Source organism: Quercus robur, chromosome 8 (assembly GCF_932294415.1).
Source record: "Quercus robur chromosome 8, dhQueRobu3.1, whole genome shotgun sequence".
NCBI classification, from domain to species: Eukaryota; Viridiplantae; Streptophyta; class Magnoliopsida; order Fagales; family Fagaceae; genus Quercus; species Quercus robur.
The window spans coordinates 4,305,638-4,319,319 of record NC_065541.1 but is presented as its reverse complement, the minus strand read 5'-3'; the positions used below and the strand labels follow the sequence as shown (position 1 = coordinate 4,319,319).

General features: G+C 32.3%; 1 pseudogene; it reads left to right on the top strand.

Moving 5' to 3' along the window:
* Positions 1-23: 23 nt before the first annotated feature.
* Positions 24-11,208, top strand: LOC126695720 (pentatricopeptide repeat-containing protein At3g49240, mitochondrial-like; annotated as a pseudogene).
* Positions 11,209-13,682: the final 2,474 nt, after the last annotated feature.

The following is a 13,682-nucleotide window of genomic DNA, read 5'->3' as shown; positions in this document are numbered from 1 at the left end:
ACTTGGGGTTGAAGAGCGAGACGATGTTTGAAGAGCAAGACGAAGCTGGGATTGGGGTTGTGGTTCAGAACTCATTAGGTGAGGTTATGGCGGCTCAATTGGAAAAAATTAAAAAACTTTCATCAGTTTAGATTCTGGAGATGTTAGTTGCAAGACGAGTTGTGCAGTTTGTGAAGGAGATAGGTCTTAATCACTCAAGTTTTGCAGGAGACTCTGAGATTGTTGTCAAGGCTCTACAGGGTGGAGATATGCTTTCATCTTCTTTTGGTCATTTACTTAGAGACAACTTCCTTGTGGAGTTATTCTTTCTCTCATCTTGTGAAGTAAGGTAATGTTGTTGCTCATTTCTTAGCCCAGAGAGCAAGACGTTCTTTTCCAATTTTAGTTTGGATGGAGTCTATTCTATCTTATTTATATTTATATATTACTAAAAGCTGAAGTGTAGCATTTAATATTGCTACGCTCACATTAAGCCACGTCAGCATCCATGTCATTTCCATCCTTTTTCCTAAATTTATCCTACAATTTTAAAATAGTTTTTATCAATTTTAAAATACTAATAAAACTAAAATTATTTTCAGCCTGTCTCCACCATAAAACCCACTTCTTTTAAATTTAATTCCACCAATTCACTTTTGCTAAATTTAATTCTTACTTAAAGCTCAAACCCAAGTCTTCTAAACTGAAAACCCTTAGAAAACCACAATTACAACCTCTAGATTTCCTTCCCTTTTGTTTCTCACGTATTCCTTCCCCTTCCCCTTCCCACCTTCTAATCTATATATTACTAAAATCTGAAGCGTAGCATTTAATATTACTATGCTCACATTCACAATTACAACCTCTGGATTTCCTTCCCTTTTGTTTCTCACGTATTCCTTCCCCTTCCCCTTCCCACCTTCTAATGGTAGATTCCTCGATAGCCACATCATCCACTTATTTTTTACATCTTCTTTACTCACTTTTATTCTCCCTATTAAAAAAAATAATAAATAAATAACTCTTACCCTCCTTATTAGTCCACATTTGCTGTTACACTTCTTCTAACCTTCCCCCCCCCCCCCTCTTTGCCTCTATATCTCCCCACTACTCTTTATTTTACCGTTTTTCTATCATTTTCTCTTTCTTATATTTTGATTCTTCTTCTCCCTACTTTATTTTGTATAAATTCGATATCACTTCTCACATTCAATCCATATTTTTCCAACAAAAAAATTGTGAGTACTCTCTCTCTCTCGGTGGATTTTTGTTCTTTCTTATAACTTTGATTAAGGGTGATGGTGTTTTTTTTTTGTTTTTTTTTATAATATTAAATACTAGCTATTGACCCACCCGTGTGATGCACGGTATAGTTTAACAAAAATAATATTTTTTACTTTTACAAAGACACATTTTTTAGACAAAACTATTTAAAAAAAATAATATTTTTTACTTTTACAAAGACACATTTTTAGACAAAACTATTTAAAAAAATATATATTTTTTTTACTTTTACAAAGACACATTTTTTTAGACAAAACTGTTTAAAAACAAATAAAATTTCACTTTACTTTAAAATTATATTTGTATGTAAACCTTTCAAAATTCATATCTTACTATCTTAGGCTGAAAATTGACAGATGTCAAAACTTATATATGCTAAAATTTAAATTTTGGTTAGATCGCATACTTGAGCAGTTCATGCCTATTTGAAAACATTGAATATGAGCAGCAGGTAGTAAGTGGTCATGGTTTTATATTCCACTTAGAATAGAAACTGATGTGACTTACATTTAGCTCAAATAACACATTATCTTATTGAATATGTGGATTTCTATAATGCATTGCTTTTCATACACATTCTTCATACCACAATAATGCACCACAATATAGGCATTTGCATGATGGTTGGCCAAAGCCCAAAGTTGCATGGTTCATAATATTTTCCTGAATTATAATTAATGTAGAGTTTTAGATTGACATCCGATGTCTAAATAATTAACAAAAAATATGATTTAATGTAAAAATATGTTTATTACTAAGATGAAGCCTTTGTTTTTGTTGGTTGCTGGAAATTATAGCTGAATTGTTTGGTATATTATCTGCATAAACATGATTATGTAACTTTTTCTCAAAAGAAAAAAAAAACTACTATAAAACAATATATGTTGTATTTATTGCAAAATAATTAGAAACCTAAATGTTTATAAAAATAAAAATAAAAAGTAGAAACACTTCTTATGCCAGTTTTATTTCTAACATTGTTGAGATCTTCTCTTCTAGATTGTAGTCACTTTTCAGTTTAAAATGAATAAAGCAAGTTAATTTTAGATACTATGGGACAATACAATTTTATATTTATTCATAATGAAAAGAAAAAAGTACCTGCTATATCTTCTCTGCTTTCTTATTTGCTTAAATTGACATTGTTGTTGGACATGCATATATTGGAGAATGTGGGTAGCGATTTGTTGCTTTTGAATTTATTTTGCAACTTTTCCTCTTTATCTTTTTTGCATTCTTTATAAAATTCTACCAAAATAAAGAGAATTAGTGCAATAAGACAAACTGAGGACTGAAGACCCCATTAAATTAAAAATGTAAATTCTAATAATATATTAATATTATCTAATTAAAACGTTAAACAAAGAGAGAAAAAAAAATTAAAGCTTACCTTCCTTGAAGCCCAAAAACTCATATTCTATCTGGATATTACCTTGCTTAATCTCAATTAAAGTCTAAACCTATTTAATTTAATGGGTTTTGGTGGTGCAGAGCATGAATCAGGTATTTCATTAATTCATCCAACAATTTGAGTGAGAGTAATGATACAATACAATTAGAGATAGAGATGATTCCATTCAAATATTGTAAACAATCCAAATGACTGTAAAATTCAAGGGACAATCATATATAAATTTAAGCAAATATTGTGATGCAAAGATAATACCTGAGTCTTTTCCAATTCCAGGCGGATGTGGTTTCAACTCTATAAGCGAAGAACAAAATAATAAATTAAATTACATTTAAGTGAAGAATGGAATGTGTAATTGGAGGTTTTAGGGGTCACAATGGGAATTTGAAATGGCAACAAACCTTAATAAATCACATCCTAAAAGTAATTACACATTTTGATTGGAGCACATTATGGAACATTTCCCGCACCATGGAATCCACACCAAAATGGCGTTTTGTTAGGAGCAATTTCAGGGGAAATTACACTTATTTTCATTTTTATGAGTGATATAATTATGGTATTAGATAATAACCGGCCCATAAGTATGGAATTAGACTTTTATTATACCTATTCCTTTTTAATTATTAGTCATTAAGTCTCTACAATCATTGTGCCATTGAAACGTAGCATTTATTGTTGCTATTTTCCTATTGAGCCACATCAACATTCATGTCATTATTTTCTTTTCAATAATAAACTAAATTATTTTTTCCAGTATTTTTCTATTAGTCTTTTAATGATTTCACAATTTTCACTTCAGCTTCTAGAACACCCCTGAGATTATTATAATAGTATAAATTCATCACAAATTTACAACATTATCTTAACCAAAATTACAATGAAACAAAAGGAATAAAAGATAGACTTTATAATAATTTATCACCCAAAAAATTGGCAGGCATTTTCAAATTCATAGCTATGTAGATTGTGTTTTGACATAAACTCAAATTCCTATTTCCAAAAAAGCTAAGTATAAGCTTTATGCTGGCAAACTATATATTTTTGATTAGTCTAGGTGCGTTGGGGTTCTTCAAATTGTTCTTCTATCATTGAGTTTCTTTCTACTCTTAGAATTGTCCCTTGAGTTATTTTTTTCTTTGATGTTGTTTGTTGTTGTTGTTGTTGTTGTTTTTTTTATTTTATTTTTATTTTTATTTTTTTATGTTCACCATCATGAACATCATGTATTTTCTTTCTTTTTTTTTATTTCATCATGATTAATATTACTTTTATTACCTTAAAAAAAAATTAAGTATTAACCCAAATCAGAATTCAAGCAAAGCTGTACAAAAGGGAGAGATAAGACTTTGTAATGGGAAATTAAAAAAAAAAAAAAAATCATCAACCTTAAACAGAACCATAAGAAAGAAAAAAAAAATCCAAGAGAGAGAGGGAGAGAGAAGAATATAGTTCACCTTGGAAAAATGTTAATCAAACATACAAAAAAATAATAATATGATATATTTGCAGAGATAAAAAGATAAAAAAAACTTATAGAAATATATATTTTTAAAATAATACTTAAATTAATTGTTACTTTTTATACACTACACCCAATTATATGACATTTATATAATGCGTGGGTTTGCGACTAGTATAAATAAATTTGTTGCTGCTGATTTACTATCTCCTTAATAATATTTAGATTGATAATTTTTCTCCCAAAAAAAAAAAAAAAAATCCCCTCTCCATTCGATTTAGTGATAGCTCCCTCAACCATTTTGGTCTCTCTCTCTCTCTTTTGACTTCCCTAATAGATGAAAGAAGTGAAACTTATAAAGGTGGTGTCCTCTAAACTCTTGTACTATATCTATGCCTAGAGTTAAATGGAATATCTTTTTTATTTTATTTTTGAGAGAGTTTAAATGGAATATATATATATATATATATATATATATATATTTAGAGAGTTTTAACCTATGACATCCGCTCCCGATGATAAAAACATTAATAGGTTTTTGGTATAGACGAGAATTGAATCTCAAATCTCTTATTCAACAATTAGAGATTTTACTAGTTGAGCTAACTAGAACCCACTAAATGGAATATCTAAATAGATTATTATCCACTCATTAAAAAAAATATATATATATATATATATATTTATATATATATATATATATATGGATTGTATTTGGTACTTTTTACTATGTTTCGAATCAAATGAAATATTTTTCTCAAAAAAAAAAATCAAATGAAATATGTGGACGGATTCTTTTGTTAACAATAAATGGAATATAAATATTAGTTATATCAGCTTATAGCTAGAGTTTCGTTTGGGATTTATAATTGAAATATGTATATTAGCTAAAGTTAATTTGGTTTTGCTCTTTTCATTTTAAAGTAAAATATTTTATATGTATCTACTATTTTTTTTCCAAAATAAAACAATTAACAATCAAATTACAAGCAACAAATAAAATGGATGACGATTATGGAATACTAGCCTCATCACACATGCTCGCGTGTGTAATGAGACTCTTTTTCTTTTTTTTTGGGGGGGGGGGGGGGGGGGGGGGGTTTAGTGTCATAGTTTTTCATTCGTACCAATTTAAGTTTTACATGTTTTCCCACTAACATCACTTATTTAAAACCACTAATACAACTAGGAATGTCATGAGGCTAGCTTAAAAAAATGAACAAATCCACACACAAACATACGATTTCAATTTTCGGTGTTCATTTTTTGGAGTTAGCCTCATAACACTTTAGCTATATTAGTAGTTCCAAATGCATAATATTATTGGAAAAACTTATAAATCTTTAATTGGGATGAATGAAAAATTATGACACTAAAAAAAAGTCTTTGCGCATGTAATGAGGCTAGTATGATATTGTGATCTATAAGATCTTAAATTTAAGTCTCATCATCAAAATTTTGGCCAGTTTGTGGAATGAGGGAAATATCATGGGCTGAATTTAAGTCTCTTTATCAAAATCTATAGGTTTATATTGTACTAGCATTGTAAGATTTACATTGCGAACTACACAAATGTGTACAAATCCATAATGTAAACCATACATTGCTAGTATAATTTAAATTAAGAATTTTCCTATTAGGTACTCCACAAGTTTGGAGGCTCAACTTGAAAACTTAGCAAGAGAAAGAGATGAGGAACCTATCAATGGTCTTTAGAAGTACAAATCACCAAGACCTTTTTGTGATTGGTCCTTTCGAGCATTCACAATAAGGTTGCTAAAATGACTATTTAGTCATTTTAGCAATCAAAACACCAAAAACACACACTACAGCAAAGAAGGTAAAGCTCAAAATTTTTGAGTGATTGCTACAGTGAGCTGCTATCTCTAGCAGCTCATTGTAGCTAGAAGGTATTAACAAAAAATATTTTTTTATTCCCCACACGCTCACTTCTCACTCCACACTCATCTGGTGGGATTTTTGCCGTGTTGGTTTTCCCCATTCGAAAACAAATCATCTTGTCAATTTAATTTCCGCTGCACTTAGTTTAATTGGTGATTTTTTTGTGCTACCACGCACTTTGCATGTTAATTTGATTAATTAATAAACTTGGCTAATTAATCAATTCATTAATCACAAGGGGTTAATACGTTTTTGGCCTATCAAAGGGGACCAAATACTCTATAGCTAGGCTGACTGCACTTTCTGCCATTTCTCCTCCCTTGTTTGATCATTGGCCACAATTACCTACAAACGAACCAATTCAATGCTAGATGTCACAGAAATGAAATCACATTTAGATGGAAAATAAAAAACTTGCCTCTGTTTCAAAATTTACCTCAATATCCTTGTTCTCCTTGAAAACTTTTACAAATTTATTGTGCACTAAAAGAAAAATCTCCTACAAACTCAGCGATGCAGTAGAACGAAAGAATCGTTGCCTTAAGCCAACAACCTACTTATTTAGAAACATAGTGACACAAAAATATATGTCAAATACGGGTGGCAAATGGGCGAGTTGGGTTTGTAATTACTCATTTATCCATTTATGACCGGTTTATATATAAATTAATTATTCATTACCCGCCCAACCCATTTAATTAGTAACCCATCCATTTAACCTAATATGACCCAAATACTTTAAAACTAGTTGAATACCCTATTGACTTCCAAAATTACCAAAATACCCTTAAATACTCAAAATGACCCAAATACCCCTACACTTCCAAAATTACCAGTATACCCTTGGACATCCAAAATATTGTCTGTGGAGGTTTATTTCTTTGTTGACAAACTGTATTTGAATCCAAGTTGTACCAAGTGGTTTTGTAGCCAACTTTGAACTATATAGTATATACAAAGTATACTTCGGAATCATCTTTTATTATTATTATTATTATTTTAAAAATTTTTGTTGCTTTAGCTTTTACTTTTTCTCTTGCTAGGACCATTTTGTAAAATGCTTCTAGGATGCTATTTTATTCTGATTTATAAACAACCTACCCTTTCTTAAAGAAAGCTAATTAGTTTGAACTCGATCCCATCATGACAAGTGGTTTTCTTTTTCTTAGGAGACAAGTAGATAGTGAACAAAGAAAATGTCAAATTCGAACCATAGATTTAAAACACTCCAAAGAATGTCATTATCGTTCATCTATCACTTGAAGGATTAAACCCAATGACTTGTGAATTTATATGATGGAAGAGTTGGAAATGGATAGAAAAATAGGATATGGAATGATAAATAGCTCCCCACAACATCAACTTTCAAAGTTATGTCATCATTGGCACTAAATATCTTGTAGCGTCAAGCGTTGGAAAATGAATTCATTGACACTGAGGCTAAGAGTTGGAAGACAAAATTGGTGAGGCAAGTTTTTTTTTCCTCATAAAGCAAACATTATTTTGGGACTACCAATCAGTACTGCTCTTCCGAATGATGCTCTGATATTGACAACAGCTCCAATTGGGAAGTTCTCGATTAGAAGTGCTTACAAGATCACTATAAAGTTTCGGGATCAAAGTGACAGTGGTAGCTGCTCTAATGATAGTGATACTAGGAAGTTTTGGAAAAGACTTCGGGGATTAAATATTCCTAGCAAGGTGGAACATTTTTCTTGGAGAGCCTACAAGAATTCTCTCCCTACACTAGCTAACCTCCAACGTCGGGGTATTGTTGAGAGTGCCATATGTGAGCCATGTGGGAGTGGGTGTGAGTCTACGGGTCATGTCTTTTAGGGTTGTGCATATGCTACATAAATTTGGCCTTTAACTTATGTCCTCAGGTTGGTGAAGGGAGTTCAAATTCGTGAGTTCATGGACTTGTTAATGGTCCCTAATTTTTGATTGTTAGTGCAGTGAAGAGATTATTTTATTGTATTTTCTATATTATTTTAATCTATTGTATTCTAAAATAGAATCTTTGATTTTGGGTGTATTGTACAATAAGGTACTAAAAGCTAAATTTTTTAACTCTTTCGTTGTGAATGCTCTGAGGAATAAAAAAAGAAAAAAGAAAAGTCAATTACTTCACTAAATATTTTTAATTAAAATCTTTAAAAGAAGTACAAAAACGAGTGACAAAAAACTAAATTTAGAAGACAATATACAAATAATATAATAATTCATTATTTTCATTAGTTATTTCTAGATATCAATGGTTTTACTAGACTGAAACTTTTTAAAGTTTCCTCAGCATAATGTTTGTAACTATAGCATTATAATTAAATGATTTTATATTTCTAATTTTTTTTTGAGATAATTTCAACCTAAGGCGTCCGCTCTTAATGATAGCTTTTTATCATTATCATAAGATCAAGATGCTAATCGATTTTTCGTGCATGCAGAGATTGAACCCCAAATCTCTTATTCAATCATAAAAAACTTTACCAAATGAACAAACTGAAACCCACGAAAATGGCTTTGCTATTAGTTATTCTCGTACACCTTAAAATAGAGGAAAATGTAAAAAGAAAAAATAGTATAAAAATTTAAAATACCAATACAAAATATGAGATATTGAGACAAAAATATAAAGCAATTTTCTTTGGCTCAACTTTATTTTAAATTCAAATTTTGCTTTGTGTTTTTTTTTTGGTCCTAATCACTAGCTAACATGCACATGAGTTCTAGTGTTCTACGCAATAACAATTTCACTTACAAGAATTACTTGCCATGTGAAATTTTTAAATGAACGTACGTATGTTATTTACAACTTATAAATGAATCAAAGCTTAAATTTAGCATTAAGTGAGTTTGTTCATCATGAATATTCTTTATTTGAAATGAGTTAATTTCATGATTTAGATTGAATATTGTAAATTTGAAATATTTATTCAATTTAAAAAGAAGGAAAATGTATTATTAAAATTTAAAATACCAATACAAAATATGAGATATTGAGACCCAAATTTTTTTTTTCCTTTTTCTTTTGGGTAAATGATAATATCATTGAGAGGAAAACCACACAAGCAAATAAAACAACCCTTTTAATTTTTTAAAAACATAAGAACAAATATTCTTTAATGAATTCATTACATTCCAAAAGAAATTTTAAATGGTTCTTCCGTCCATTGGTATTTTGAAAGCAAAAAGAACAAGGGGGTGAAAAAAAAAAAAAAAAAAAACTGATTTTTTATTCATCAAAAAAATATTTGAAAATCATTATTTTTTTTAGTATTTATTTTTTAAAAATCATTTTGGGTTTATATGGCATAACGGCTAGTAAGTCTAATCATTTTGGTCTAGTGTTTTCAATTTTTCATTCTCTCTCACCTTCCTTTCTTGCCTTTTCTCTCTGAAAAAATTCTCTCAATTTTTTCTCAAATAACACAACCCATTTTGATCTTCAACCCATCTTCAAAAGCAGAAAATTTTCCCAACTGCTGCCTTGCTCTCTCCTTATTCGACACTTCCCAGTCCACAACAGAACTGATCTGGCTTTCCTCACCACAAAAACAGACCGATTCAATTCAAGAAAACGGGTTCAAAGATTTTCCCCAGAAAACAGGTTTGCTTTTTCGGCTTTAACTTTTGGAATTGCTTATAAATATGCATATACATTGTTGCTTGTTTGATTAGGTAGAAATTTTTGGCCTATATAATTGTAAAGTGTGAATCTTGAAAGCTGTTTCAGAACTTGGGTGGTTCTGTTTGTTTTGGGTTCATGGGTAATGTGGTTGTTTCATTTCAAGTCCTTGAAATTAAACAAGGCACACCTATTCCTGACAGGGTTTTTTTTTCGGCTTTAACATTTGGAATTGCTTATTAATATGCATATACATTGTTGCTTGTTAGATTAGGTAGAATTTTTTTGGCCTATATAATTGCAAAGTGTGAATCTTGAAAGCTGTTTCAGAACTTGGGTGGTTCTGTTTGTTTCTTTGAGTTACAATATATGTTTTGGGTTCATTGGTAATGCGGTTGTTTCATTTCAAGTCCTTGAAATTAGGGTTTTTAATTGGAGAATGTATGATTTCTTTATTTGGGTGGGAAGTATTTGAAGAGATTTTCTGAATTGGCCAAACTTACTAGCTATTTGATGAATGGGTGCGTGAGGAGTGGGGATTTGGATGGTGTTTTTGGGCTTTTTGATGAGTTGAAGGAGAAGCTTGGTGGGTTTGTGGAGAATGGGGTTGTGTATGGGGCTTTGGTCAAAGGGTATTTCATGAAAGGGATGGAGAAGGAGGCTATGCAGTTTTATGAGGAGGCTGTTGGGAAGGGTTCAAAGGTGAAGATGAGTGCAGTCGAGTTTAATTCGTCGTTGGATGCTTTGAATAAAAATGGGAAGTTCGAGTTGGGGTTGAGGTTGTTCGATAAGCTGATTGAGGAGAATAGGCCCCCGTGGTGTTTGACGGTGAATTTGGGGAGTTTTAATGTGATGGTGGATGGGTATTGCATGCAGGGGAGGTTTAAGGATGCAATTGAGGTTTTTAGGTAGATGGGACAGTATAGGTGTAGTCCGGATACTTTGTCGTTCAATAATTTGATCGAGCAGTTGTGTGATAATGGGATGTTGGGTGATGCCGAGGAGGTATATGGGGAGATGAGTGAGAAGGGGGTGAACCTGGATGAGTTTACGTTTGTGTTATTGATGGATGCTTGTTTTAAGGCAGATAGGGCGGATGATGCAGCCGGGTATCATAGAAAAATGGTTGAGTCAGGGCTGAGGCCGAACTTGGGGGTTTATAATAAGTTGGTTGATGGGTTGGTTAGAGTAGGGAAGGTGGATGATGCCAAGTCGTTTTTTGATCTGATGGTGAAGAAGCTCAAGATGGATGTTGCGAGTTATGAGTTTATAATGAAGGCGTTGAGTGAGGTTGGGAAGTTGGATGAGGTGCTTAATGTGGTTGATACGATGTTGGATGATGATGGGGTTGAATTAACTGAGGAGTTGCAGGAGTTTGTAAAAGGGGAGTTGAGGAAAGAAGGAAGGGAAGAGGATTTGGGGAAGCTTATAGACGAAAAGGAAAGGTAGAAGGCTGAAGCTAAGGCTAAGGAGGCTGAAGCAGCAGAAGCCGCCATGAGGCCGTTGCTTCTTTGCAAACTTTTGTATGGAGAGGCAAAAAAATGATATCATCTTTTGGTTTTTTAGTTTTCTCTGTGACATGCTATATTTTAACTTTCTGTTCAGGAAAAAAAAAAAAAAAAAAAGGAATTTATCTGCCTACCTTTTTTGTTGGGCAAAGTTGCTATACAAGCATTATCCTTTGATTAAATGACTTAAATTTCATTGATTTGTAGTTGGATTTATATTGATTAACCATAATTAATAGTTTTGTATATTTTAGACAGTTTTTTTTATTTATAAATTTGTCTTTTTTGCTGTTTGAACAGATTCTAAAATGAGTAAAGCAAAATATGTACCTGACCCTATTCTTGAAGACATCGTTCGCAACTGTGGGCTAGCTAGTCGATTGAAATTTTCTGCTGCTTCAAAGGGGTGGGGATTAATTGTTGAGAAAATTCGTAAAGACTCACCGGTGACAACAGATTTGGGCTTTGTGGTGGCGGCATATGCTGGTAGCATTAAACAAAGATTTACCATTTGGAAGGTTGAAAAGGAGGGTACAGAGTGTGTCAAGGTATTATCTGATACTACACGTTTGTCCTTCGTTGGCTGCTCCGGGGGATGTATTCTGTTCAGGGAGAATTTTTATGACCGAAAGAAGGAGTTTCAGGTTACTGATCCTCTGGAAGGATTTCAATGGAAGGTCCCATTTCATCCCAAAGCTGGTCCTCATCCAAAATTTGCAGTAACAGGACACAAACAGTTTCTGCTATTGTTCCAATTGTTCAAGCACACAAACGTAGTCGATTCAACCACCAGATTCGTGCTATTCAACTCAGGATGCCATGAGTGGGAAGAGAGGGTAGTTTATATAAGAAATTCTTATTTGATGAAAGAAAAAGAATTTAAGCGGGATGACTGCAACAAGGATGGGGTTTTTTGGCAACAGAAATTTTACTCCTTTTGGAGTTCTCTTCTAATGGAGTATGATGTTGATAATGATGTGTTGACGCTTTTCAGAATACCTGAGGAAATGCATTTGTTAGAATCAAAGTCAAGGTTACTTTTATACAGATGGTTGGATTCTGAATTGCATCTTTGGCGTTTCCAGGGGCAGCACAGCCAATCTATTTTGAAGAAATTGTGTGCAATAACAGAAATTTCTAGAGGCCAGCCTTTATTTTTTGATGAAGATGTAGGGATCATCTATATGAGAGGTCAAGATAGGGTATTGTTTTCTTATAGTTTTGAGAATCACGAAGAGGTGAAATTGTTGGAAATAAGCAGCAATAATGCTGAAGTTAAAATGTATAAATTCTGAGAGGAAGTGAAGTGATGTTGAGGCTTCTGGAGGTTACACGGATTTTTTTGATGTAGGTGTATTTGCTGGTATGTTGACATTTTTTTAGAATTTCTTTTTTTTTTTTTTGAAAACAAATTTGACATTGGCTGCTCCAAATATCTCTCTCTTTCCAGAAGGACAAAAAAGGGCATTCTCATCCCAAATGTATAGGGGTTTTCAATAGTAAATAGGGATTTTTTTTTTTTTTGATATATTTGTGGAGGCTCCAAATCTCTCTCTTTACAGATAAGGATTGGCATACTTACTCATTGCATTCTCTTTTACATTTGTTAGTCTTTCTTCTTCTTCTTTTTTAGGACATGTATACTGTGTGTATGTGATTTCTGTTTGTTCTTTTGAAGATTCTGTGGATTCCTTTTCTTTGCAATTTACACGTCTATCCAATAGGATTAATTTGAACACACAAATTTCACCCTTCATTTTGCCTTTTGTTTGTACTAGTGACAAACCCTTCTGTGCCGTTAATTATTCTAACCCTTCTGTGCATGTGCCAATATCACCCTGAAGCAATCAATAACACATCACTGCTGAGTACCAATGTAGGCAATAACTCAACTGAAGTACTGAATGCCATGACACAGCCGTAACAGGTACAGACACTTCTGATTCTTCCCAGCAGAATGGAACAGTGACTGTACCTGATTCAGCTCATGCTCATAATTTAACAGTGGATGTTTTGACTACTGGAGACGGTGTGAGTGCACAAAGCTTGAAAATTGAAGAGACCAATAGCTCTACGACAGTTTCTGAAAGCAATCAATCTGATGGTAATTCAAAAGAAGCAGAACAGATAGTTATAGTTCTGGAAGAAAAAAAAAAAAAAACCCATTAGTGTAATTAATCCCTTCAGCTTATAGATAGTTGAATTTGTGCATTACGTGTGTGTTTGTATGAGAGAGAGATCAAACCCGACACCATGGTCCTGAAGCTTGAGGTATTGAAGTGAGGATATCAATGTAACTCTCACTGAGAGAGCTCCAATTTATATTTCAAATCCACTCTAATATTTTGTTTAGTGTCCCTCTATTTAGAACTGGTTTAAAATTAATTTTAACTCATGTAAAACTACCTTTAACATAAAACGACCTACAGTACCTGCTGCAAAATCGTTCTTCTAATAGTTTTTCAGATTCATAACACTAGTCACTTGATTTTGATGAATAAACTACCCGGA